The sequence below is a fragment of the Ambystoma mexicanum genome, chromosome 7p (genome assembly GCF_040938575.1).
Source record: "Ambystoma mexicanum isolate Mex_15411 chromosome 7p, UKY_AmexF1_1, whole genome shotgun sequence".
Taxonomy (NCBI): Eukaryota; Metazoa; Chordata; class Amphibia; order Caudata; family Ambystomatidae; genus Ambystoma; species Ambystoma mexicanum.
Genome location: NC_090939.1, coordinates 306,831,644 through 306,859,232, shown reverse-complemented (window position 1 = coordinate 306,859,232; position 27,589 = coordinate 306,831,644).

The following is a 27,589-nucleotide window of genomic DNA, read 5'->3' as shown; positions in this document are numbered from 1 at the left end:
TCAGCACAGGTAACACCCCTCGCCAGAGAGACAGTCACTCACCGAAAGCTATCCTGGGAACAGGAATCAAAGGGCACACCTATTCGCAAAAAGAGTAGCCTCACACTGTACTTCATATTTAAAGGCCTTTGATTCTATTAATAAAAGGGGTGGGTTAGTTTAGACAAAGGAAGCTCTCATCTTGTTTCTCTCAGCCTCTATCTTACCTTCAAGTCCCTTCCTCTTCCTTTATCACAAAGAACTTTGGGCGTGATGACAGAAGGCAAAGTCCACGTGTTCCAAGACCAGGGATTGACCCCATAAAGAATGCTAGCCTTTGTTCAATCACTTGAGGTCTTTTGCCTTTAACAGAAGGGGTCTCCCACCACTTATTTGAATCATCTCCGGACTTCAATCCTTCAAGAAGATTTCCTTGGACCTTGTTGGGAGTGCAGTCCTTTCCAATGTCCTCCGGTTGTTAGGTGAAGGCTGGAGGGAGGCAAGCCCCATACACTAACCACCCCTTGGCGTGAACTGCATTTCTGTCAGCCACAGTGCTGCCCAGGACTTAACCTTGTTGGAGGAACCCTGGTTGGTGTATGCCAGCCACTCCCATGTTTGAGAGTTCGAGAAAAGTATTCACCTTTTCCCTGAGCCCTTGCAGTGGACTCACGGTTCCTGAGAGCCAAGACAGCAAACATTCCAGCGGTTTTTTGAACAGCTATGAGCTGTGTATCAAGCATGTTCGACCCAGATCGAACCAACATGATCCTCTGGAGCTACCTTTGTCAATTGCTAAATTTAAAAAAACTGTCCCTCATGTTCAAACCTGTTCCGTGCCGATCCACACCATTTGAAAGAACATTGTTACCTTTGCTCAGACAGCATATTTATGGATTTTCACTTTTCAAATCAGTGTTCAGATGTCCAGCTTCTTCATCACCAAACGATTCGCTGTTCAAACTGATCCTGGTGTCCTTTACGAACTGCGTCCTTAGAACCTCTGCATCGAACCGAGTAGCCTGCACATACCATCAACAGTCCATCTACCATCGAACTTAGACTACGGAACCAAACCTAATAACTTTCTGATCTACATCGCTTGAGTAATGTTTTGAACCACAGCTTTCTTCAGTTCAACCCCACTTGAAAATATCTGCTTGCTGTTGGATCTCTGCAACAGTCACATTTTGAACTTCATCAATCCACTGAGCAGCACCTAGAAGCCTGGCTCACTGTTGTCGTAGAGCCAAGACACTGCAAAGATATGTGTGCCCATGGTCCATTTTGAGCTCTAGAGACTGGCTAGATCACATCACTCCTTTTTGCAACTCAAGCAAATACTCTTTTGTTTGTATTACCGTTTCCCCCAATCTCATTAGCCAGAGTGCTGTATCTTGCTATCTTGCATATTCTGTGTTCTACAGGGATGGTTTTCCACAGTGTGTGCATACATATATATATATTCAGTTGCACTAATAAAAACCTTTGAATATCACTGAAAAAACTTTGTTAAAGGGATGTTATGGTTAAGTTGCACAAATAAAAACCTACGAAATTCAAAGAAAAAACTTTGTTAAACGGACGTTATGGTTCCAAGTAAAACCGAAAAATCCCTGAAATTCGCCCGTTATGGTAAGCTAAGCAACCATAACTCGTGCCACCACCGTACACTGCTAAGACTAACACCCAGGACATCAAAGATTACATCACAAATGTCATTGATGACATCAGGGACTGGAATGCTGGATACCGGGCCAGCAGCCCAAGTTATCAGCCCAAACAAAGCGAGGGTGGATAACGAGTTCTCTGGACCATTATACCCCCATTCCAGCCCCTGAAATGTGGGATGAAGGCCATTAGCACCCTAGGTTCCCAAAGCGGGAACCAGGGGTGCTAAGAAATTTGATTTTTCTTCCTACACCGGGATGCCTGTGGCGTCCCGGTGTAGGAAGGAAAATCCTTTTCCAGGATGGCCACCATGGAAAGGGAAGGTGAGGGTTCCATACAGGGCCCCTCTTCGTTTTCCATACAGCCTGCAGAAGGCAAAAAGAGAACCCTATGACCATATTACCACAAACATATTTTTCTTCCCTTTCAAATCTATCCTAATTTCGAATAACTTTACCACAAAGCCAGACCCAGGTGGACATGGCCACTTTAATCCTATGTTTTGTCTCTTCTGATCATGGCCAGTAGTCAGATTGTCCGGATCATGACCTTATTCCATAACCCGGAAAATCTGGCCACTGCCCATGGCCACAGGCTACCCCTCAGTCACTAAAGGTACACCGCTATTTTTTGTAGCAACATTATGACACTTGTCAAATAATAAAACACTGGCACATTTGCAAAACCATGCTTGTAGTTCCTTGCCAATGCTCCTTACGCCAGTTTGCTGGAAATCCACCCATGTTTTATTTTTTCAAAAGTGTAAAATGTATGCACATACAATCGTCATATAACCTAGCCCCCATTTGACAAAATCCATTCAGACTTTTCAAAAACATCTAAATCTATAATCTTTTTGCAAACGTTTGTATAGATTTGTCAAATGGCACCACATTTATAAGCCTTTACAATATTTTGGGACCCCCACTTTAATTTTGCTCCCTCTCGACAGAATCCCACCAAACTTTGCAAAAACATGTATATCTTGATCTATTATCAGTTTGCCAAATGAAGTGTAGATTCGTCAAATGGCACCTCATTTATAAGCCTTTACATTATTTTGGGACCCCCCGTCTAATTTTGCCCCCTCTTCACAAAATCCTACCAAACTTCGGAAAAACATTCATATCAAAATGGATTATCAGTTTCCCAAACTAAGTGAGGATTCGTCAAATGGCATCTCATTTTTAAGCCTTTACATTATTTTGGGACCCCCCCTCTAATTTTGCCCCCTCATGACAGAATCCCACCAAACTTTGCATACCCACTCAGAATCAGCCCAGGAATATACATGTACAATTTCTATTAAATGGTGCCAAAGTTATAAGCCAAGGGCTGCATTTCACCAACCCTGTAATGCTAAGGTGTTCGCAAACTTTCACATGACTGTTCACGAACATCCAAACTGTTTGCAGGCCTTCGCGGCAAAAACCACCCATTTTTTTTGCTTCTTGCAGCCATATCCCATCCCATCCTCATCACCCCTCACCTCCCCAGAGATTATTTGATGAATTTGACAAGTGGAATGCTGTGTTTTTTCATATGTTTTTACCGCAATGTCTGCGGACACCGGCTGCTGTCCGCAAATCCAAAATGGTGGTCGTTTCCAAAAATCTGACACACATCACCCTCCACACCATCCAATCAGCAAACACGTCGCGGACCGGACATAGATATCACTAATTTTTTGTGGCCTACTTTTTGGTCATTTTTCAAATTTTCACCAAATTTACAAAAGCACGCTTTGGGGACCAAGCCGCTGCTCCTGCCGCAAATTTGGTGAAAATCCATCCAGCGGTTTGGGCTGTAGGCGTGAGCAAAGTTTTTTCCCCATTCAGTCTATGGGAAAAAAATACATTTTGGGACCCCCCCTATAACTTTGCCCTCCCTTGACCAACCTCACCAAATTCAGAGTGGGCCATATAGTTCTTTTGCAAAGTTTGGTGCGGATTCGTCCAGGAAGAGCAAAGTTATAAGCCGCCCAAAAAGTGCTCTTCCTATGGAAACAGCAAATTAAGCATAACTACACGGCCACTAGTGTGGCCGTGTAATATTCGTATGGAACCTTGATTGGACATTCCTTTATTTTGGAGTATGTACTTCACTGTTTGGGTTGCTACTGTAACACATTCACACCCCTCTTGAGCGTGCAGCCTTCCCTGAGTCCATGTTACCACAATAGGCTAAGGAGGTATATCTCTTAACTGTGCCTGCTTTACCTTTACTATTGTGTTGACTCTTGGTTTAAAGAAGTGTGGAAGATGAGTAGGTGATTTTGCCTCTAATCACCATTGTACTCCTACAGGGCAGAAGTCAATCTGTCACATATAGCCAAACCTAAATTCCCCACGACAGAATGTGTCCTACTAGGCAATCAAGCAGAACAGAACAACATTCAAGGATGGATACTGCAAATTTACTTTTAAGGCTCCACTCCTCATCTGACCCCAACAACCAAATCAGTTGGTTCACAATTGGCAGAGACCTCTCCTTCCAACAACATATTACCAAAACACAGGCTGCCTGGTATTGATAGTACTTCTCTGGAAGTGAAACCATTCCTAACAGCCAAGGATTTCAGAAGCTTGCCCATTCTCTAGTAATGCTTAACCTTGATAGAGAGAACACCTTCCTTACTGCCATCTCACCTGGGCCACACACCTTTAGGGGCTGTCCATCAAGCTGTTGCATACCTTTTTACAGGATTAAATAAATGTGAACTAATCACCACCATCTATGTAGCTGCACTGTTCGCATATCCACACCTGGATACTCTTCAAGATAGCATGTATGTCATACAAGGTAATAACTGCACGAATGGCCAACTATTTCACGACAATGCTCACAGACTCAGGTGGCACCAACACATTGAGGAATCAGGGCATTGCAAGTCTCGAGACAAAACTGGTGCACAAAGAAAAAAAGATGAAAGACAAAAAAGCCCTTCCTTGCTATACCTCAGCCTACTCGAACACTATCACAGTCATACTAAGAATGCTGCCAATGCTCTCACAATCTCCAGATCCTGCTCTTCTGCGAGTACCTAGAAAACAAAAAGAACTCATCTTGAAGATATGAGAATCCATCTCGTATCTTCTTCTCAGGGAAAACAAATACTAGTGATGGCCAGGACCTCACAGATTCAATCCCAGGACTTGCCACTTCTGAGGCTGTATCACACCTGTGTTGTAACCCTCACCAATACTGTACTGTACTATACCATGCTTCATTGCTCCCTAGCTAGTTTCATGTTATATCGGCACACATACAAGTTCAAAGACTTGTCAAATATTGCCATGTAGTTAAGTGTCTATCAATCAATGTCTAGGATCTACATACTTTGCAAGCGATTGACATCATTGGGTGTCTACACTCCTTATAGAGCCGACACCTCAAACACCGTTTTAATATAGAGTGCATAAAGTGTATGGTCCCGTAACTATTGAACTGGGGGTTTTGAATTTTCTCCGGATACAACATAGAGGCACCTTGTAACTACTTGAGCTATTTTCCTGAACCCAGGCCTCAGTGTTGGTATACATCCTAGCCTGACAGGACGATCTCTTGCTCTGTGCCCACATCAAGATCTACCAGTTCACTGAACAGTGGAGCTGCATAGTTAGTGAAGAGCCGGTCTATAATTTCATTTTTCATCTTGCACTGCAGTATAGGGTGTGTCATTCTTTCACATTTAAATGCATCTTCTTCATTTGCGCCAGTGTGTCCATGTTTGCGTTCCTACCCAGTCCAACCATCAACTCTAAGCCACTGTAAGAATCTGAAAATGACCAAAAGTATAGTATGCACTGGAAGGTGCAAATGTTTTTTCGTACTGAGGAATTTGAAGCAAGAGTCTTCAAAATTCAGGCGGTGATGCCTGTTTCATCAATGAGTTTTAAGTCAGGCTTTCAAGTGCGTGGTAAAATACATGTAAACACTGATGGTGACATGTTTGTGATTTTGACACAGACAGAATTATCCTGATTGTGCAACTTGTTTCTGATGTAGGGTTTTCCTAGCTAAGTGTTGTAACGAGGTCTTGGTCACAGATGATGTTGAGACTGTTGTAGGAACAGGAAACATCTTAACTTAAGTTCCACTCTCAGGTACAGTTTACAATGACAATATGGGGACATCACGTAACTAAAGGACAACATCCACCAGCACCCGCTCTCAGTCAACCCATCTTCCAACTGACATTCTCAGAACACACAGGATGGAACATACGCTCACTCAACACTCCATCTGAGTCACTCATAACATTCCATGCACAGAGAGCAGGTTGCAAGGGAAAGGCACGTTACAACATACCATCCCCCTTTAATGACACAAGACAAACACCACACGGAAGAAAGAGACAAGCATACACACACAAGCCCAACACATGTACATTCCTCAAACTTCCACTACTTACTCCCAACAACACTACTCAACACAGACCCTACCACTGCCCTCAAAATTAGCAAAAGTGGGACAATCTGCTCAATAAATGCCCCTCCCCTTTTCTACTCAGTAAAGGAGAGGCATCACACAATTTAAGAAAGGATACCACACCAAAACTCTCAGCCAACTTCAGACTTCCAACCCCAACCCACATCACTCAGGCAAATCCATGCCCTACACATAAGTCAGCTGTTTGCCTGCGGGCACAGAGAATACACTCCCAACATCAACCTCAACAAAAATAGCATAACATAGTTAAAACACCAACAATGGGGATGCTAACTCTATCTCAATCAACCACGCATTTGTGATGTCATCTTTGATGTCCTGGGTGTTAGTGATAGCAGTGCACGGTGGTGGCGCAAGTTATGGTTGCTTAGATTACCATAACTGGCAAATTTCAGGGGGTTTTCGGTTTTACTTGTAACCATAACGTCCCTTTAACAATGGTTTTTCATTGAATTTCATAGGTTTTTATTAGTGCAACTTAACCATAACGTCCCTTTAACAAAGTTTTTTCTTTGAATTTCATAGGTTTTTATTAGTACAACTTAAACATAAAGTCCCTTTAACAACGTTTTTTCGGTGAATTTCAAAGGTTTTTATTAGTCCAACTTAACCATAATGTCCCTTTAACAAAGTTTTTTCAGTGAATTTCATGGGTTTTTACCAGTGCGTGCTATTTTCCTAAAACTTACTAATATCATACTTACCCAATATAGCAATATTTGTGTCCAATTTACAAAGTGTCACCTTAAAACTCTGCCATTTCCCACCTTCTAGAATAATTTTTAACACTTCTATACACTTTTTGCAACTATTTCAACTAGTTTTGCATCCGTAGGCATCTACGAACATCTGACTTCATTGCCGACCTTCTGGACAGTGCCACATGACCATACGCTGGCGCGTGGCATGATGGCGTGTCCGAGAACCCGTCTGCACTTCACAATAAGATCCGTGCTTCGCGGACAGTTCGGAACTGCATTTTCTACTGATCTAGGAACTTTCCACTTCAAAGTTTCCCTTGCACAGCTCCAACACCTATTCCTACTCATTATCCATTAACAATCTAGTACACAGTACATACTTTTAGCAAAACTGCTATTTTTCTTAAAATGGCTTATGCCATCCCCCGTCCCCAAGAGCCACCACCACTGCTGTAATCAAGGAGCATGAGAAACACTGCCTCCTACCTTAGAAATAACACACGTGAAACATTTTCCCCTGTCCACCTAGCCCTCCATATTAGTGTTTGGTGCCTCTTCCCTCATTTCCTCTCCACCTTTTGTTCTTAGCTCTCCTGCCAAAAAGAAAATAAATCCAAAAATAACAAAAGAAGTGTTCCTTTAGGAACCACCTTTCACAGTTAAAAAATAGAACTAAAAAAACAAAACGTATAAACTCCATCCACTTTATATTTCTCAGTAAAGTACATAGACTCAATAAGATTTTCCAACGTTTCCATTTGAATTTTGTGTTATGCTAATAGGAATATTGTGGCGTTCATCCTCCATTCCAGGGACTGGAACGGAGAATACCAGTCTGACAGCTCAAGTTATCAGCCCAAGCGAAGCAAGGGTGGATAACAAGGTCTCTGGACCATTATCCTCCCATTCCCGCCTCTGTAATGGGGATGAAGATGATTATCACCCTAGGTTCCCAAAGCGGGAACCCGGAGTGCTAAAACAAAGGATTTTTCTTCCTACACCGTGGAAAGGGACGGCGGGGTTCCATACAGGGCCCCTCTTCGCTTTCCATGGAAGCCTGTACAAGGCAAAAAGAGAACCCTATGACCATATTACCATGAGCACATTTTTCTTCCCTTTCAAATCTATCCCAATTTCAAAAACCTTACCACAAAGCCAGCCCAAGTGGACATGGCCACTTTAACCCCATGTGTTGTCCCTCGTGGTCATGGCCTGTAATCAGATTGTCTGGATCATAACCTTATGCCATGACCCGGACAATCTAGCCACTGCCCATGGCCACAGGATACACCTAAGTCACCCAAGATATATCACTATTTTTTGTACCTACATTATGACACTTGTCAAAAAATAAAAAAATGGGCACATTTCATTTGCAAAACCATGCGTTCAGGTCCTTGCCAATGCTCCTTACACAAGTTTACTGGAAATCCACCCATGTTTTATTTTTTCAAATATGTCAAATGTATGCACATACAATCGTCATATAACCTAGCCCCCACTTGACAAAAGGAGCATCATGATAAGATATGTATAAAGTCCACTAGTCTGTCTGTTTGTGTATTCTGTGTATTGAAAAAGTGTTGATGAGCGACAAAGATAGGCTGTGTTAAGCAGAGACAAAAAAGTTATTATCTACCTTCGGTCATTGTCAGCACCGACCGCAAGGCAGATTGATATAAATGAGAAATAGAGGCTTTGAGCAGCAAGTGTTGGAGCTCACTCATATTTGTTATTTTTCTGAAATGTATTTCTATGTAACCAACGGTAAGTATAGACAGACAATTGAGACTTGTCATAATGGGAGATGTTACTCCACTGATGCACATGTGCAAAACACTGGCAAAACACATGCCCAAGATCAAACAGTACAGTGCAGAATGGGTAAAGGCACAGCAGATAGAAATGTTCATGCTGTGGCCACAAGGGGGATGCTGTCAAAAGCAATATTGCAACACATCCCCACATACTTATATGCAGCGTACCCGGGAAAGAAATTGGAGAAAAGGATTACCATTTTAGTGTTCTGGAAAATAAACCAGGAGGAGCAGGAAGACCCGCCCCCTGAGGAATGTATGCTTAGCCAGAGCAGGGAGGAAGGTGTTGAGCCTTCTGTTCCCCTTACACTACTGAAAGTAAATGGGGATAGTACGGAAGGTACAGGACTGCATCCGTTAAAGGAACTGAAAGCGTTGACAGGGTATAGTAACGTGATATATGAACCGCCTGCTTATGGCAGTGACTATAGTCAAGAAGACAATAGAAGAAAGGAAGAGATCTTTAAGGTTTAACAGAACAAGGAGGAGAAAAGTGAACGATTGAATGTAACCACAGACATAGAACACGAGATTAAGAGATGGAAAGGAGAAAAGGACAAAACTGATAATGTTATGCTCGTTCAGAATGAATCGATGGGTGGACAGATATTGCTTAAGCTTGATTGGAAAAGTTTCAAGGAAGTCAGGAGGGAAAATCAAGATGAGCAAGATAGGAAAGACAGAGAACGAGAGAAAAGGTTGAAGGACGATGAGAATAAGAGAAATAATAGACAAAGGTGAGAACAGATGTATCAGGAGGAACAGAAAATAAAGGAAGAAAGTGTAGAGTAGCAGAGAAAGTATGACAACAGGCAGAGGGAAATCAAAGAACAGGATAGTCAAAAAAGGTAGAGAGAAGAGAAGGAATCGCAGAAATGAAGAGATAAAATGATGCAGAGATGAAGGGAAGAAGAAGAACGAAGGGAAAAAGAAAGAAGCGAGGAGAGAAGACAAGATAACAAGAGTTAGATAGGACATGAGAAAGTGAAGGGAATTAGACAAAGAGAAGGAACAAAAAACAAGACAAAGGGAACGCAATATTGGGCGCATTCAGAAGAGTTAATGGAACCAAATCCAGTATTAAAATGGGGCAATATAGAAGCGTTTGCTCCATTAGAGGAGGCAATGCCAGGGCTGTCTAGGGCATCCCTAGAAGAAAATGTTGATATAAGGAGCATCAGAGATAGGATTGATAAAGTCTATCAAGACTTAAGGGAAAGTAGCCGATTGGAAAGTCGAGGGAATGGAGCTCCAACTTTGGCCCTCCACCCACGAAGAGAAGGAAAAGACATGTTTAGTCTTGAGCATAGAGTGATGTCTCTAGACAGGCTGACTTTAAACAACAAGGGTGAAGGGCAAGAGTCACACTAGCTGGGGACTTGATAGGTCAGATGAAGAGAGGGAATCCTTCTGCAGAGAGGAGGGGGGAAGCACAAAGGGATGCATGCTGAAAGACAAGGAAGTCAAATGGTCTGATCTAGAGCAACCTAAGGATAGGACACCAGATCCTATAGCATATCCAGAGCTCCCAAAAAGATGTTTGCATAGTGAGAAATGAGAATGGCCACCATATGTGAGCAAGCTGAGGTCATTGCCAGGTAGAAGGCGATGAAGAACTATTGTCCCCACTATGGATAGGCAGAAAATGGCAGCCAATTGTGGATTTGGGTTAACGCAGTTCCCTTTATTGGAGAAAGGAGAGGCTAGACCACAGTATATCCCATGGCTGCAGATGGATAAGGATCATTTACAATGTAAACTTCCTAGTTTAACGGCTGGGGTGAGAAAATGGATTTATGAACTGGGAAATTTTACAGGTGGAAACACAATAGCTATAGTGGAAAATTAAGGGTCTCCTAGCAGCCATTCCTGGGGAAAAGGCTGATGACATTTGGATGCGAGCAGGCTATTCAAGTGTCATGGCACAGAACACAACTCATGATGGAGCGGCATTTAATAATTGTATAGCTGACGTTTGGAGAGCTCTCAGGGTACAGTATCCTGCACGTCGAATATGGATGCAATTATGGCACGTAAGATGCAGGAGGATGAGGATCCGCTTACTTACATTCAAAGCATTAAGGAATGCTTGACTTTGGAAACAAGGGAGCCATCTGGGAAAACAGTGGCAGTATTTGACCACATTTTATGTCAGGGATTACCGGAGCAAGTACAGAGACAGCTTAAGAAATAAGTGGGAATGGAAGCAAGGCCTTGGGTGGAGATACAACTGACCATAGTGCATAACTGTTGGCCTTTGCAAGAGAAAAATAGAAAGAGGGAAGAGGCTAGAAAACTTGAGAAAGCCAAGTTAGTTCAGAAAAAATTGTCAAAGTACACCATAGAAGGGGTGGTATTGACAAGCGGAGAAGGGCTGGGAATTCAGCCAGGAGTAGGTACATCGCAGGCAAATAATCAAAGCCAGATGGACCAAGGAGGGAATGGGTTCTTGCCATGAGGCCGAGGAATTGGTTAGAGAGGAAGGGGTGGTTTTCAAAACAATCAAGATGGCTTTCAGAATATACAGAATGACAATTAGAATATGCAGCGTGGATTTAATCAAGGAGGAGAGGTTAGAAGAGCACCTCCTATATTTTGCACATGTGGAGTGACAGGGCACATTACATGGATGTGTGGGACCCAAGGTTATGTACAGAAGGGGCAATTCTAAAAAGCTGGGCGGTACAGATTATCCTCCAAAATATAGCCGACAGGCTAGTAATGGGTTTGCCCAAGATCAGATGATGTATCAAGCACAAGTGCTGCAAATGCAACAGGCACATAATCCACAGCAAGCATCATTGAATCCACTGCAAGGACAGTCACAACATGCACCCATGTGAATACAGCAGCTATGGCTGCAGACTCGCAACATGGGACAAAACAACAGATCAGGTTATCATGCCATGTTCTTTCTAGAGATGGGTGCCTGCTACCTTTTTTATACTTTTGTAAGGAACTTGGGGTTGGTCACCGCAGTGGGAGGTAGTCCTTTCACAGTTGCATGGAAGAGGATATATCCACAATAGGACAGCTCACAAGGCAACTTGATGTGTTCAATACTATCAGTAATACAAGACCCCCAAGAGGAACCAAGGGTTGATGTGACCATAGGAGGAAAATCTATTTCTTTTTTAATAGACACTGGTGCAACTTGTTCATGTATACGAGAGGGAAAATATCCAATGTTGGGAAATGACATGAATGGCAAGGCTTCTCTGGAGCTAAAAGTAGAGTTCCTTTTACTGATGAATTACCTGTCTCAAAAGGAGAGTGTGACATGTCTGTTCCATTATTGTTTTCACAGCAGACACCAGTTAATATTCTGGGGCGAGATTTCGATTTCTTTAACTGATAAGGGCATTGTGTGTTCTACTCCAGGGATACATTATTTAAATGTGGGTAAATTTATATTAGCATTTACAGGGCACATGGCCATGCGAGGTGTGCCAATGGTACCTGATGTTATTCTTTATGGGATATGCATTCTGTTAACGTGGCTACCAGGCTTAGAGGGAAAGATTATGAGAATACCTGATGCGTTCATGTTCAGGCCACAGATAGCCATGGACGAAGAGGGGGGACAGATTATTCCCTTAGGGTTAGTTGCAGGTATAGTACGAGGGGAATTAGCCATGCTTGAAGGAAACGACGATGACGAGGGCAGGCGATGGAGAACAGTGATTGCCATTGGGGAAGGGTATAGATTGAATGATGTCACAGATGAGGATATGTTTGAAGATCATCCAGCAGATGGTGAAGTGATATTTGAGATGAATATTACATATTGGATCAAAATAGAGAAAAGAAAGGTCCCACTGCGAATGATGATAGTGCGACAGCATCCAGCATATTTTGACGAGGCTTGGAAAATGTGCCAACCTCTTTATGGACTACAGGCCCCTATGATGTAGACCTATTGAAAGGGGTAGGGGAGGTTAAGATTAAACTGAAGCCAGGAGCAATTTTACCTCGAGCAAGACGGTAGCCCATATCTCGAGAGGCGGATGAGGGTATGTTTTTTAGACTATTTCAGCCTTATTGGAACAGGGTATCTTAGTGATGTCAGAGTGCCCATGCAACACCGCTGTATACCCTGTGAAAAAATCATAAGAGGGGTCATGGAGATTCATTCAGGACATGGGACCAATTAACGAGATTGTAGAGGCTGAGTGCCTTTAGTTCCGAATCCTGTGACTATACTATGTAGCATTCCCGTAGAGGCACGATATTTCACGGTGATTGACTTGAAAAGTGTGTTTTTCTCAACCTTGTTCCATAAGGACTCCCAAGACCTGACGTCATTTACGTTTCTTCAAACAAAGCTGAAGAGCACTTGTTTGCCCCAAGGGTACAGCGTATCTCCATTGATCTTTAATAGGGTCCTGCAAATGGATTTAGGCAATATCGAGTTGAGAAAAGTGTTGTACTGCAATACGTAGATGATATTTTGGTTTGTAGTATGACAGAAGATGAGTGCAGACAAAACTTGATTCAGTTGATGATTATCCTAGCAGAGAAGGGATACAAAATGGACAATGAGAAGTTACAGTAGTGTCAAGAAGAGGTGTTGTACATAGGCCAGTTGATCTCACATTAGGGAAAAAAAGGTCACACCTGAAAGAGCTGATGCGATCATGAAAACAGCAAAAGCACAGGATAAAGCAAATGCATCAATTTATGGGAATATGCAACTATGTTAGAGCATGGATATTTGATTATAGTGCATACACAAGAGCACTTCTGTAGGCTCTAAATAAGGCACAAGTAAATAAGGGTAAAATAGAATGGACTGAGGAAATGGAGGGAGGGTTTGAAGAATTGAAGAAAGGAATTTGTACAGCTCCAATTTTAGGAATTCCCAACTATTCTGGGGAGTTATTTTTGTTTTTGCACACAAATGGGACAGTTATGGCAGCAGTGCTTAAACAGAGGTCTACACTATGGTGCATACCTCTGGCATAATGGAGTGGGATTTTAGATCCAGTTATGAAAGGACACTTTCCTTGCAAACAATTGCTGGCAGCAGCCGCATTTGCCATTGAGAAGTTTACCAGCATTGTGATAGGGTGTTCTATGATGTTGTTTGTTGAACTGTGGTGGCAAGACAGCACTGGAAAGCCAGTGATGCTTTGTTTGCTATTTTGGAAAACCCTAAGGGTACGTTGATATCTCAGAGAGAATCTGCATATGAAGTAGTTATATTGAATCCTGCGATTAAGATAGTTGCAGAATAGTGAACCCTGCCACATTTGTAGCCTAGCCTGTGGCAGAGGGTGAGCATGTGCATGACTGCACTAATTATGAGGAGTCTTGTGACGACATACCGTTTGCAAAGGAAAACGTGTTGTCATGAGGGGAGATTTTTTTTATTGAGGGGTCATCGAAAATGTATCAAAATAATGGGGAAAGGCAGACTGGTTCAGATGTAGTGAGACAAAGAGAAAAATGGGAATTTGAAATTGTGGCAAGCATAAGGCTGCCATCTCATTTTTCGGCACAAGAAGCAGAATTGGTGGTGCTTATTATCGCACTTGAGAAATAAGGAAGAAGTGATGGTATAGAGGGACACCGCCTATGTGACGTCAACTGTGCATGCACGGCTAGCATGTTGGAAAAGGAGGGACTACATCCGAGCAGACAGCTCTCCAGTACAGCACGCAGCATTATTTGACAGGCTTATTAAGGCACTAGAGCTCCAAGCAGCCATTGCAATAGTTAAATGCGCAGCACATACTAAGAGAACTGATTTTATTTCACGCAGGAATGAAGTCGCGGACAAAGAGGCCAAAAGGGTTACATATTCTTCAGATATCTTGAGTTTTGATACTCCCAGTGTAAGAAAGGGGGTGACTATGGCTATGTTAATGCAAGAAGGGGTTAATCATTCGCCGAAAGCACAGTTGATAAAAATTCAAGGCAGTGCACCACAGGAAGAGCAAGAATTATGGAAACAAAGGGGGTGCTCTTAATCCCCCTCCGAAGCATTGTGGCGGCAAGACAGCACTGGAAAGCCAGTGATGCCAGTAGCATTATTAAGGGTAGCACATGAACAGCAGCACTATCCTGCAAATATAACTAGGGAAAGCCTTGCAGCAATCTTTGCAGAGGATTGGTTTGTACCGAACCTTTTAAAACACATTGCATTTTATGTAGTAAATTGCATCAAATGTCAAAGGTTTACTGCTGGGCACACACTGCAAACGATCAGAGGAGTGATTCCTTGACTAAATGGTCCTTTTCAGCATTTACATATTGGCTATGTTGATATGAATATGTAGTAGGTATAGTATGGTGGTGGTGTGTCCCTTTTCCGTTTTCGAGATGGATTGAAGCAGGTACATGTACACACCCAGATGCCACTTGCACAGCAACATTTTTAGTACAAGAAGTCTTTCCAAGATGGGGAGTATGTGAGGTGCTGAGATCTGACAATGGCCCCAATTTTGTTAATGAATTATTTGAGCAGATTAGTCTATTACTGAACAGAAAACACATATTTTCTTCTGCTTATCAACCACAAGTGAATGACATATGTGAGAGACTGAATGGTCTTCTCAAAGAGAGAATTGCTAAACTTAAATTGTCACTGAAGAAGGGATGGCTCTGTTGTCTGCCCTTAGCATTGTATGCATTAAGGAATCAGCCTGGGTCAGACCACCACCACACACCCCATGAGCTAGTGACAGGGAGCCACATGAGAACACCTCTGAATCCTCCATCGAGGAATATAAGTGATGCCCAGAAGACAGCAGAAATGTTAGGAAATGAGTTACTTGCCTATTTGACATGTATGACTGCTAGTATCTCTGTCATTTCAGGTCAACTCAAGCGCAAGGGGTTTTGGTCTCAGGACACAGATGAAGACCATTCAGCAACCAGACCTAAAGAACTATTACCAGTATGTAAAGTATTTATTGTAGACCCAATCCTATTGCACAAATTCACAAGGAAGTGGCATGAGCCCCGTTTTAGTGGACCTTTCATTGCTGAAAATGTCACCCCCTGTGCAGTTAAAGTTCAAGAACGACACACCTGGATTCACTTGGGCAATGTCAAACCGTATGCTCTGAGACCGATGCACCCCCAACCGTTGATTCCGAAGCAAGACAAGAAGAAGTTGAGCATGTGCAAGCTCAATCAATGACGAGGAAGAAGGACGCTAAGATTGATGATTAAATAAATGCAAGTGTGTATTTGGACTGTGACTCACCTTGGACACTCGTTATAGATATTTTTGCAGGAGTGCAAAAGCAAATGTTCCTGAGCTGCAGGAATCTTTGGATTGGACTTTAGAAAGTGTTAAAGTACTGCAAAATATGCCAAATTTTGCCTTTCTGTTCGATGACTGGAAGAGGGAGCAGTTTCCGGATTCATTCCTTACTGTGTTTCTATATGGTCACCCAAATGGTCCTGTCTAATGCAGATGCCCATAGGCTCCTTCCCATTGTTTTCATTTTTATTCTACAAGTTCATCCTTATCTTGTTTAGCATAGTACTAATATTTCTGTGTTTTTGCAAGATCCTAAAAATTGCCCTGTATCTAGACAGTTACCTATGGAGATAATTGAGCAGATCCGGCAGCTACCTGATCAGCAAACAAATTTTCCTTGTTAAAAAGGTTTTTTCCTTAATTAAAAGTAGTTCACAGGCATAATATGGAATCCTGATAATGGCACAGTGATGGGAAATTAATGAACTGGACGACCTATGGGGAATCGATAGTGGTGGGGACTGTATTGGTGTATAATATATGCATTCACAGCATTCATCATTGTTTTCCTGATTCTTTTGGTACACACTGTTTAATTTATTGGTCCAATGAAGACAGCAGTCCTCTTGATCCTCCCCACTCAGTGACCCTTGCATAAATGTCTGTTGCACGGAGAACAAAGCCATTTGTGATTATCCCTACACCAGTGACATGTGTAAAGTCACCCATGTTCCTAAGGCTCCCCTTGTAGGAAGGATGTTTACTGATGTATTTTTTTGAGTTTCTTGCAGACACTCACTTCATGAAAGGGAGACAAAAGAGAAGCACAGGAGGTGATGATTATGAGTTAAATAATTATCTACACAGTACAGCACATTTGGGGAATAACATGTGGTATCAGCACATGAAAGAGTTGGGAAAAAGAACCTCTTAGGAGAGTTGCTATGTTTGCACTCTCCTACCCTATGCATTGGAGAATTCTAAGATATTCATAGCTATAGACATATAAGTTCAGACAGCTCATTGCCTGACTCATCTTGCACTTTGCCATACAATAGGTCAGTTCCAGGGTCAAACAGCATCCTTGGTATGGGTGACCAAATGGTCAGCTCCAGAAGAAGATGATTATGTTCAAGATTTAAAAACAGGAGCAAGACCACACACCAGAGATCATGTGATAAGATATGAACAGCCTGGAATGAAGGGAGCAGGAATCAGATGGGACAAAACAAAAAGCTCAATTGCCAAGGAAAAAATGATGAAGAAATAAAAAGATGCAAGGAGAGAGGTCAGATGCAAATCTGGGGAACAGTACTTTCTCCAGATGGATGGGAGGAAGGCATAGTTGTATGCAGAGTGTTGGCAGTAACAGGACATCACAAGCCAACTATAGATTGTGTTGAAAAGAGATGCAATCCTCTCTGGTTGAAGCTTGCAAAATTACAGACATTTGTTCAAGGTAAAGGAGGCTCATTGCAGATAGTGCCTCTGGCTAATGCAGAGCTATGCGTCAGAAAAAATGCCACAAGAAAAGTTGGAGAGAATCAGCAGTGCGGTCGAATCATCGATGTACCAGGAATGAAGGGTGGGACAGTATTGATAATGGACCACTACTGGGCATGTGGAACCAGAGTTTATATGAGGCTGCCCAAGGACTGGGGAGGGCTATGTTCTATAGTGATTGTCCATGTTCCAGCATTGGTGATTCCAAAGAGCGACCTGAACATTGGAGAATTTCCAAAGGCAGATGCCCAACTGAGATCACTTGGATTTCTAAATCGCACAAAGAGAACTATTTTTCAGCAAAATCAATAGAAGCTTTCAATGACATTCCATATGAACATAGGTTGTTCACCCAGACTTTAGCGATACTCACAACATTCTTCATGCCAGGGATCCAAACGATGGCGAATGCCAGATGGTTATAGATGGGAGCTCCTGCAGACAATCAACACTACCATAAAGGGATTCAATGGAATCAAAGTGCCATAAGACTGATGACTCTCCAGAATAGATATGTCCTAGACTTCATTGCAGCTATGGATGAAGGTGTTTGTGCCAAAATCGGAGAATCATGTTGCACATTCATACCTTCTCACGAGGAAGAGAATGGGACCTTGACAGAGGCCATAACACTGTTGACAAACTTGCACGTCAAGATGGAAGATGAAGTAGAAGATATTGCAGATGACAGCTGGTTTGCATCGATCTTCTCATGGGTACCACAATGGATGGCGAATATCGTCAAGTTCCTTGGAGCATTATTGGTGATGATTATGTTTGGTTTCTGCGTGATCAGGATAATAATCATGCAGTGCAAGAAGACAGCAAAAAAAGCAGTAGGAATGAAGATCCTGATCAACTTCGAGTCTGGGATTCGACCCAAAGAGTTGACTTATGAGGAAATCACAGACTATATAAAAGCAGGTATTCATGCACCTGAGAGAACAAAGTTTCTGTATCCAAGCGACCACAAGAAGTATGTGGGAAGATGGATCTACTGCAGCCCAAGTGTACAATGCAGCCATACAACCAGAAAAGGTAAGCTTAATAATCAAAAACTTTTTTTCTATATTGCATTTCTGAGTAATTTAAGAAACTGGCCATAAAGAAACTTGACTTTAATTCCCATGGATAGAAACTGTTACACTAATGGAGAAATTAAATAATGTTGTTGTATTAATTGATAATACATTTTAAGTAGAGGAATTGTACATTTAAGAGGCATATCTGTCCATAGGATGACCACATCAATAATGTTTTCCTACATTTGCAAAGTGCATCTTATTAAAGTTTATCTTCCCTGTAGTTCCAATCTGTTATAAATGTGACCACGCACAACACAAACACATAGCTTTGAATGGGTAGATAAAAGAAGGCACCCACGATTGTGCCTGTTGTTTGGGCATAAATAATTCTCTTGAACAAAAAAGACATATTGTTTCAATGTAAACGAGACAGCATGAGATGTCAGTCAAAATAAGAAGCAGGGTATCCTATGGCTGCACACCAATTGAATATCAGTGAGAGCAAAGCCATGTGGGATTTTTCAGTACAGTGACTTCACATAACATATGTCAGGATCTGACTCATTCATACACTTCAGCAACATATGTGAGCCAGGAACGACCATATGATCTTACAAACACACACCTAAAGATAATGAGATGCACCAGAAAGATTAGAGAGCTGGGAGTGTCTTTGCTGAAGTAAACAGGAGAACTTCTTTTTCCTTATGTAAGAGGCTTTAAAACTGGAAGGGCTGGGGAAGCAGCTGTAGAGTGGAACTTTAGTGGGACTGAGGGGAGATAAGGAACAATCAGTACAAGTGTTTGCTTAGCATGCAACCACCACAGCACTGTGCAGGCCACTTACAGACCCCAGTCGCAATAGGTATGGTCTGGCAAAACAATCATACTGGTCAAATATACACTTGCGCTGGCAAGCAGGGACTGGCATGCAATGAGATGACCTCAGCTGAAGGTAGCAGAATGGATGTGAAACAAATGTGAAGCATTGTCGAACCACGCCTTTCACTGGAATCATGGCAGAATGATGAGATATTGATGATACATAAGATTGCTAGGTAAAGGGCATGAACATAGAGATGGCTTTTGTAGGCTGTTATGCACACATGTGAGTTGTGCACTCTTGTTGATATCTAGACTCTTGCAAAGAGCACTAGAAACATTAAACCAGAGAGTACTTACACCAAGCACCTAGACCTGCAGAGCCATCATCTCTCTTCTCCCTTTCTTCTCTGTTCCTTCTCACTGTTGTCCCTCCTCTTCTCTCTCTCTGTCTCTTGCACTCTCTCTTGCTTTCTCTCTCTCTCTTTCTCGCTCTCTCTCTCCCTGTCGCTCTCTTTCTCCTGCCACCTCTCTCCTCTTCTGACCCTCTGGTCTCACACTCCACTCTATCTCTATAACTTTCCCTCATGACTGATTTCTCCCTCCTATCTCCAACCGGCCCCTCTCCAAATTCCTTTTCTCCCTCTCACAGTCTCTCTTCCTCTCTCATCTTCTCTCTTTACACTATCTCCTTTCACACTTCGTACCCACAAATTACTCTACCTCCTTATACCCTCTACACTCTCACCCCACACTAACTCCTCCTACCCTCTACACTCACTCTCACATTTAATCTCCCAGCTGCACTATTACTACTTAGCATCCCTCACTCCCTCGCACAATGCCTCATCTGCAAGCTTCTCTAGCTTCTACATGAACTATTTACTCTGCTCCACCATCCATCATTGGAAGTGGACCTGGTCTATTGGTCCACTTCCTCAAATCCTGATCCTATCTGAATGACTTTCATTGCACCTGGCTCTTAAGGGTCTTTTATACCTTTGACTTCCTGTTCCAGCAATCCCATCCCCTCCCAATTGGTTCTGTGTTGACCCTCACCCTGAGCTTCCCTTAGCCCTACCCCACTTGTATGCCACAATGTGAACAGTGTTAGTTTCTCCATTGGATATGGGTTTGGAGTTCCTCTCTTCCTGAGCTGCGGTAAGAAATCCTTCTCTCTTTTGACTGTCACCAGAGTGTCAGAGTCTGTCTGGAAGTCTTCTCCTTCGGTCCACTGGGCACTCATGGAATGGCATGGTAGGATGTTCCTTGCAGTTCTGAAATAAAGGCAAGAAAGATAACTCAGCAGGATTTAAGGTTGCAATGTAGATCCATAATCAACAGTCAAGGCACATATAGGTGCTTCAGAGAATGGGGCCCTCACAACTCCCTTGCCCTGCCTCTGGGCAAGTGTACATTCTGGCATGCACTGTGGTAGGCCATTCACCCTGGGATGGGAGAGGTTCCTGTACCCCCTGACATGGTTAACCCCCTGACCTTATCACGAGGCTGAGATACACAAGATTGATGTGTGGGACACTTTCAAATGTATCACAACCACTAAAATTGGTCAGAGCAGCTTAACAAACTATCGTTTTTCAGCCTTCTGCACCATTACAGAAGGGTAAAAAAATGCAAATCCTTCTTTGGTCCATCGCCAAAAGTGTCATTCCAGCTTGAACTAGAGCTCCTTTCAGCATAATCCCTCAAGAAATACCCTCCTGTAATGAGACAGTTTGAAAACAGGATGGATGGCAGGGTTTCTGTAGCAATGTCAGTGGGGATGATTAATTGTAAACCTAGCCATCACACAGGCAGACAATGAAATGTTGACCTGCGGTTACCTGCATTGAGTGAGGCAGAGTGCATTCTGGATCATGTACCCCTGTGGCACACCTGTACAGAGTGATACGGAATGCATTCTGTGACAAGTCTAGTATGTGCACATTCATGGGCTTTCACAGAGTCCATTATGGGATATGCAGTCGTGTGTCGGGTATCCCTTGTATTGACAGTGAATTATGTGTCATGCACTTCTGCCAAAGGACCACATTTGATTGATGAGACACTGGTAATAGAGGTGTATTTGTGACATGTATTTCTGTGGTGGCAAATGTGTGCATATTTAGCCTGCAAACAGAAAGAAGACATACGGAAGATGGTGGTTGGAATATCTGGGGATATGATTGGGCTACATGTACATTGGAAGCCGAGTCTCCCTTTGGAGGCTCCATTCGCAAAGTGAACTCCTGTGCCTGTGAGTGTGATGGTTTAACGTGACAGCTGAAGTTGTGAATGGGCCTATGAAATGGTATCTGGACATGTACTTGCATATGGACATTTCGCACACTATTCACATGATTCACCTTTCACATATAGGATTTAACCAGCAGTACATCTGAATGTTTTGCGCACACTCTGGCTAAGCACAATTATAGCTGATCGCTGTGTCATTATGTTGTATATCTTACATGTGGAAATGTTTGCTTCTGTCTGCACGAACAAGTATCAAAATGTGTCTGTTAAACATCAATTCTCCAGAGTCTCCTACACCGCAGTGCAAATGGTCTGTGCATCACTCAGAAGGAATGACAAGATAGTGTTGGACGAAGGCCAATGCTCTATACGTGCTGTCAGAGAGCCATGTTAGAATCAATGTTTGAACTCATCCGGGAAGTCTCAGCGAAGCACACCAAATTGCAAGCTATAAATCAAATTGCTATTCCCGTTTAATCTTAAAACCTCAGAAGTACTGCTTGATCTCACAAAGACCCATCTCGATTATTAGTAAAAATGAGAAAATACTTCATGCCCACCAGTTCATCCTTAAAATGAAAGAGTGCATGTTACATTGAGATAATAATATTTTATTAGCACTTAAGAAACATCATGTTGGCTATCCTAGACATGTGATACCTGAAGACATCATACTTTCAAAAATTGTTGGAAGATACCATTTTATAGAGGTGAGATTGTGTAAAATGTTAGAATGGTGTATTATCTACCCGGATACTTCCGTGGGCAGAAGCCTTTCATGTGAGTGGCTTGCACTGTCCAATTTTGGGATTGTGAAATCAATCCATTTTTCGTGGATCTATCCATGCAACAACAGTTATGAAGCCCATATATGTTCTGCTTAATCTCACACACTCCACCCTGTCCCTCTGCAGTCTTTTCAGAAGATACCTCTGGAATGCACACTCTTTGCTTCGCCTTCCCCCATTTCTCTTCCTCCAGATCCCAGCTCATATTACTTGGTGGGCAACCCTGGAAACTCTATCTCTCCCTCCTCACCTTTTCCCGCCCCACCCAACACAAGCCCTCCCACTCAACCATCCACTTGCCCCCATCTACAACCCATTTTGCGTTCCGCTTTGGACTAGACCTTTGCCTTTCAGTGTCCACAAATTTCACAGAGGACATATAGCAATGGGGTACATGTGAAACATCCTCTGTGCAGTCTCTGGTGTGCACTGATTTGCACCGTTCACCATGACGTGCTCATTCTTATGTAGATAATTAAGATACGATGACTTAGTGTGCTTTATGGAATAGGAAATTGGTCTATTATCACTGTGTCTTCGTTATTGGTAGCCATTGGGGGGTTAGTAATAACTTGATATAAGAACTGGTGACTTATTTACAACAGTTTAAATCTAATTATTCTATTACTCCTTAACTACCCTAGTTTGCTTTTGCAAAACAGAATGATCACAAACTCTGACCACACATGCCTCAAATAACACGCAAGGGTGAACGTGCATGAACTCCCTTCCCAATTCTTCAAGAAAGTTTGCAGACCATACGTCTGAACGTATTGGTGGAAATATGGGTGATTTAGAGTTCATCTGAATAAGGAAGCCATATTTTAATCAGTGGCTGGTTTAGATTGCGGGTTTTATAGCACCGAATGTCACACTTTTTATAAAAGATACAGCCTCATTGGGCATATTGGAATTAAAGGAAAAAATGAATGATGGCATTATATGATGTCTCCGTCTGATATGGTAACATTTCCAACATCAAGTTTACAGAGCTGTTGTAAACATATTTGTATTTTTGTGACCTAGACGGTCCTGAATACATTATATTAGCCTCAGGAAGCATGAAGGGGTCCAGAAGGAAGAAGATGAGGCATGAGCCATTCCTGAATTAAGTGGTGAAACCACCTCCACATTATGCTAACCTGATGCATCTCCCTACTTGCTTAAACAAACCAGGTAGGAGAGTGATCAGTGTCGTACTCCCCGGAGCGTACCAGCCCACACATTCAAGTAAGAAACCAACAAACAAAGCTGTTCCCCTCAATTTGTTTAAAGAACTGAACACATCTTTAAAGGGACAAACATGTTGTTTTTTTTATGTGATGGAGGGGGCCTATCCAACTAACAATCTATTTCATTGCTTGACAATCTGCTAAAATGTATAGCAAACTCGTCCTTAAAGGCATGGAGCTCTGATATGAAGACAATAGGTTGCTTTGTCATCGTCTTCAAGCAGGGATTAGGAGAGGTTCAAGCCGAGTGAAGCCCAGTGCACCAGGTCTCCTGGTTGTTTGTATTGCTTCTGGAATGGGTACAATCAGAAAAAGCAAGTGCTTTACATTGTTTTTGTAGCGCTAAAGACTGCTTTCAATGAAGTGCCAATTATTTAGTGTGGGACAGCTTGGAAACAATGGAGGTGGCACATGCAATGTTGTCGGCAATCCAAGGACTCATTACAAAAACGACACTGTGTCCTGATAAGATAAGGCCCAGCAGTGGGGTTTGTGGGAAGGGTTTAGAGAAAACGAGCCAATTTCTCATTAAAAAAAGGGAGTCTAAATGAGTCATGCTGGGATGCCCTGCTTTAATCTTTGATTACATCAATGATCGTGTGGAGAACTTGCCGAGACTTGAGCCAATTTGCTTGCCATCCCGCCAGAGCATTGATAATTCTCAGAACTGCTTCATTGAAAAAGTTAAAATGCATCAACAGTTCTGATTTCTACAAAGTTGTCTAACGGCATGCATGGAAAGAAAAAAAGCACCATTATCTTTGCTAGTTGCATAGAATCTGTAGTAAGCTACTCAAGATGGTAGGGAGAAATGATCACTTTCCTCCATGTTGGAGGCGCACAGGGCCCAAGTCTCCCAGAAGCATTATAGGGCTGAAATTTGAGGATTTTACAATATTAAAGTTTTGCAGTCAAATAAAATGTCATATGCAAGTAACTATTTGACCTCTCCACAATCACCCCATGTATTCTCAGTTGTCTGGAGTTGGACATCTTATTCATTGCTTTAGCAATTAAACCCAATCCACTTTCATATTGGCTCAGAATGAGATTCTCCCCAGGACTTGGTGTCTAAAGAAAAGGATTGCATGACGTGCTAGCGGTCCATGGACTCAAGTCAGCAATTTCTGAAATATGTGAAAACTCATTTTGCAATTTAGGAATGGAAAAATCACTACTTTTTATGGCCATGTTAAAGACAAATTGAAGAAAACTTAGGTAAATTGGCTCCTGGGAAATTGGCTTTCGACTTGCAGCCAGACAGTTGCATTTAATCAAACTATGCAAAAGTGCTATACCTTAAACTGGGCATTGGCATATGGAAGAAATGAACTAGCCCCATTGGCTTTCATTGTGATAATGTGCAAAAGGAGGACGTGCCACACACATTGAGCTTCTTTCCCAGCTGCACAGTAGGACAAAGAATGCCCTACTTAAACTGCTGTTAAGAGCTTGTTGTTTACTTACCATGTAATATTTAGGATTTTAAGCTACTTGATTAGTGTCTAGTCATTCAGGTCGAAAGCCATACAATTTGCAATTTAAGAGACCGTTTGAATGACAAAACATAGCATCAGCTATGAAAGAAATGGTTGGATTTCCCCTTGTACGTGTCCCTGCTGTTTTGATTGTCTTTTTCTGTTATTATAATACTTACGATTTTAGCTGTGTAATTCGATGTGTTATAAATGTAAGATTTATGTGTAGGAGTAGTTGTATGTAATACCAGCAGATAAACGCTGTGTTGCCCGGTGGAAAAAGTAACAAACACATTCATATGGTTTTCCAACGATTAACAAACAGGCATTAGAATTGGCTAAATAGTTGTGTATACTTCATCAATGCATAGTCATACATGTACATAATTAGGAATGCTTGATATTGTCACTGTAAAACCTCAGTATGCACACTGTTGTGTGTTCCAGCAGGGGCAAAAAACAAAAAGATCACCTCAGCTTGCCCTGCCCTTTACATTTGGTGTATTTTGTTATGTTGATCTAGTGTCTCATGCTGTCATTTTGAAGCATGGCTACCTGCATCGTGCTGTTGCCTGGTTTGCCGTTGTTGTGGGGTCACCTGTTGTATTTGTCTTTTCTGTCTGGCTACATCAGCCTTTTTTCTGTTTTGATTGTGTTCATTGCTTAATTTGTAAGATAATAAGGGCCAGGGTCCACATATTTTTTAGTATGCCTGTGACACATCGGGGTAGGCAGCTCACCACCCACTCTGGACACACCACCCACGGCTGCTTCACACAGTGTCAACATATGTTGGGTATAGCTGCAAACCCCACCGGTTCATTGAGGGTGATGGATGCACTGAACCAAACATCTTCTCCTGAGCATATTTCCTACTGAATCTTATGCAAACCAGAGTCAGGGATGAGCTAGATTGAAGAGCATGTGTGCACCAAAGTACAACTTTGAATTATATACATGCAGAAACAGGCACTTTGGTGCACAAATGCAACTTTGGCAACTCTCCTCCATACTTGATCAGTACATTGAAGATTTAAACTATGAATAATTTACCATAAATAATTTTCTTTAATGCAAATTATTCATAAAAACTGGCACCTAGTCAAACAAAGTGGCTCTTTGGGCAAAAAAAACAATGCTTGCATTCAAGAAGTACTTCAATTTGAGACAGAAATTGGTCCACAAATATAGAAACACCAGGGAAGAACCTACAGTGCTCAATATGTGGGGGCTCCTAGCCATTACGGGACATTATAAATGCAGCAAATGTGTCGCGTGTCAACTTACAGACAATAAACATGTTTTTGAGCAAGGACGCATTAAATGGGGGTTAAAAAACATATTAACTGTCAGACAAAAAATGCAATCTAAATCATTATCCGCCTCCGAAACTAATCTACGTGGGAAAAACAACACGTCCGGCGAAACAACGAATATATGAACAGAGGTGCGACTAAGTCACAGGTATGCACTTCTGAAAATAGATTAATTCATGATAGAATTGTGCTATTTTATATAGTCAAGTTGAAATAGTAGAGTGCAGAGTTAAAAACTCAGACCCATTTGTTAGTTTTGATTCTAGACACCTGTGGATATACAATTAAAGTTTGGAGTGGTTCATCAATTTCCATTCCCATCCTGAAGAAGGCCAGAGCAGAAATGAGCTTTAACAGTCAGCTAACGATAACCGACTGAAACACGTGTCAATAGCCAATCAAAAAAGATATATGTATTTAATAGATCAGATTTTTGTGTTTAGTAATGGGATATATATGATGTTAGTAGCCCTGGAAGTATGACTGAAGGTGTGTGAGTGAAGTAAATGTGAATTGTACAGTAGGGAACACATGTGTATGAATTGGGGAATACACCTGTATTCAGAAAGATAATGTCGGTGTCTATTGAACTATATGTAATACATGTAAATTTCTTTATGAGAAAATGGTTTTAAGAAAATAAATTGAAAGACATATTCATTGTGACAACAAATGGGTAAAGAGATATAATTTATTGAGTGTTGATTTCTGTTTAGCACTAGTAGTCTTGATCACAGTTCTTTTTTTGTGCTATGCTATAATAACTTGGGAAATCAAGACTTTACCATGTACCTTATATAGTATTTTTCAAAGGATGAAGTGGACTTCTGCAGAAAAATATTTTAATGATTCCAGATTGCAACTGGTTATCAATTGAAGAGTCTGATTAATTTAATGACAGGCATGACAGGCATGACAGGCATGCCAATGTATATGTTATGTGGGATGTGTCAAGTATTGCATTCAAGAAAAACACAAATCCTACCACATATGGTTCAGGACAAAATATTCATCATTATTTAATTCACTTTATTCAACAGTCATGCTTTACACAGTGCAAAATACATACTGTTGAAACAATAAAAACACACCAAATACATTAAAATAGCTGAAGTCAATAAAATCCATTTAAAAATGCATTTGACAATCTAAAATATGTTATATATCTCTCATTGATAAAAGCAAATTCATCCAATTCTAAAATACTTATCAAAAGTAAGTTATTCTTATACAACTAATAATGTTCTCCTCAGCCAAGATCTATGTAAATATCTACTCACAACTTCCATTATCCTGTTATTGTCTGTTGATTTAGGGCCATTGCATTTGATACTTT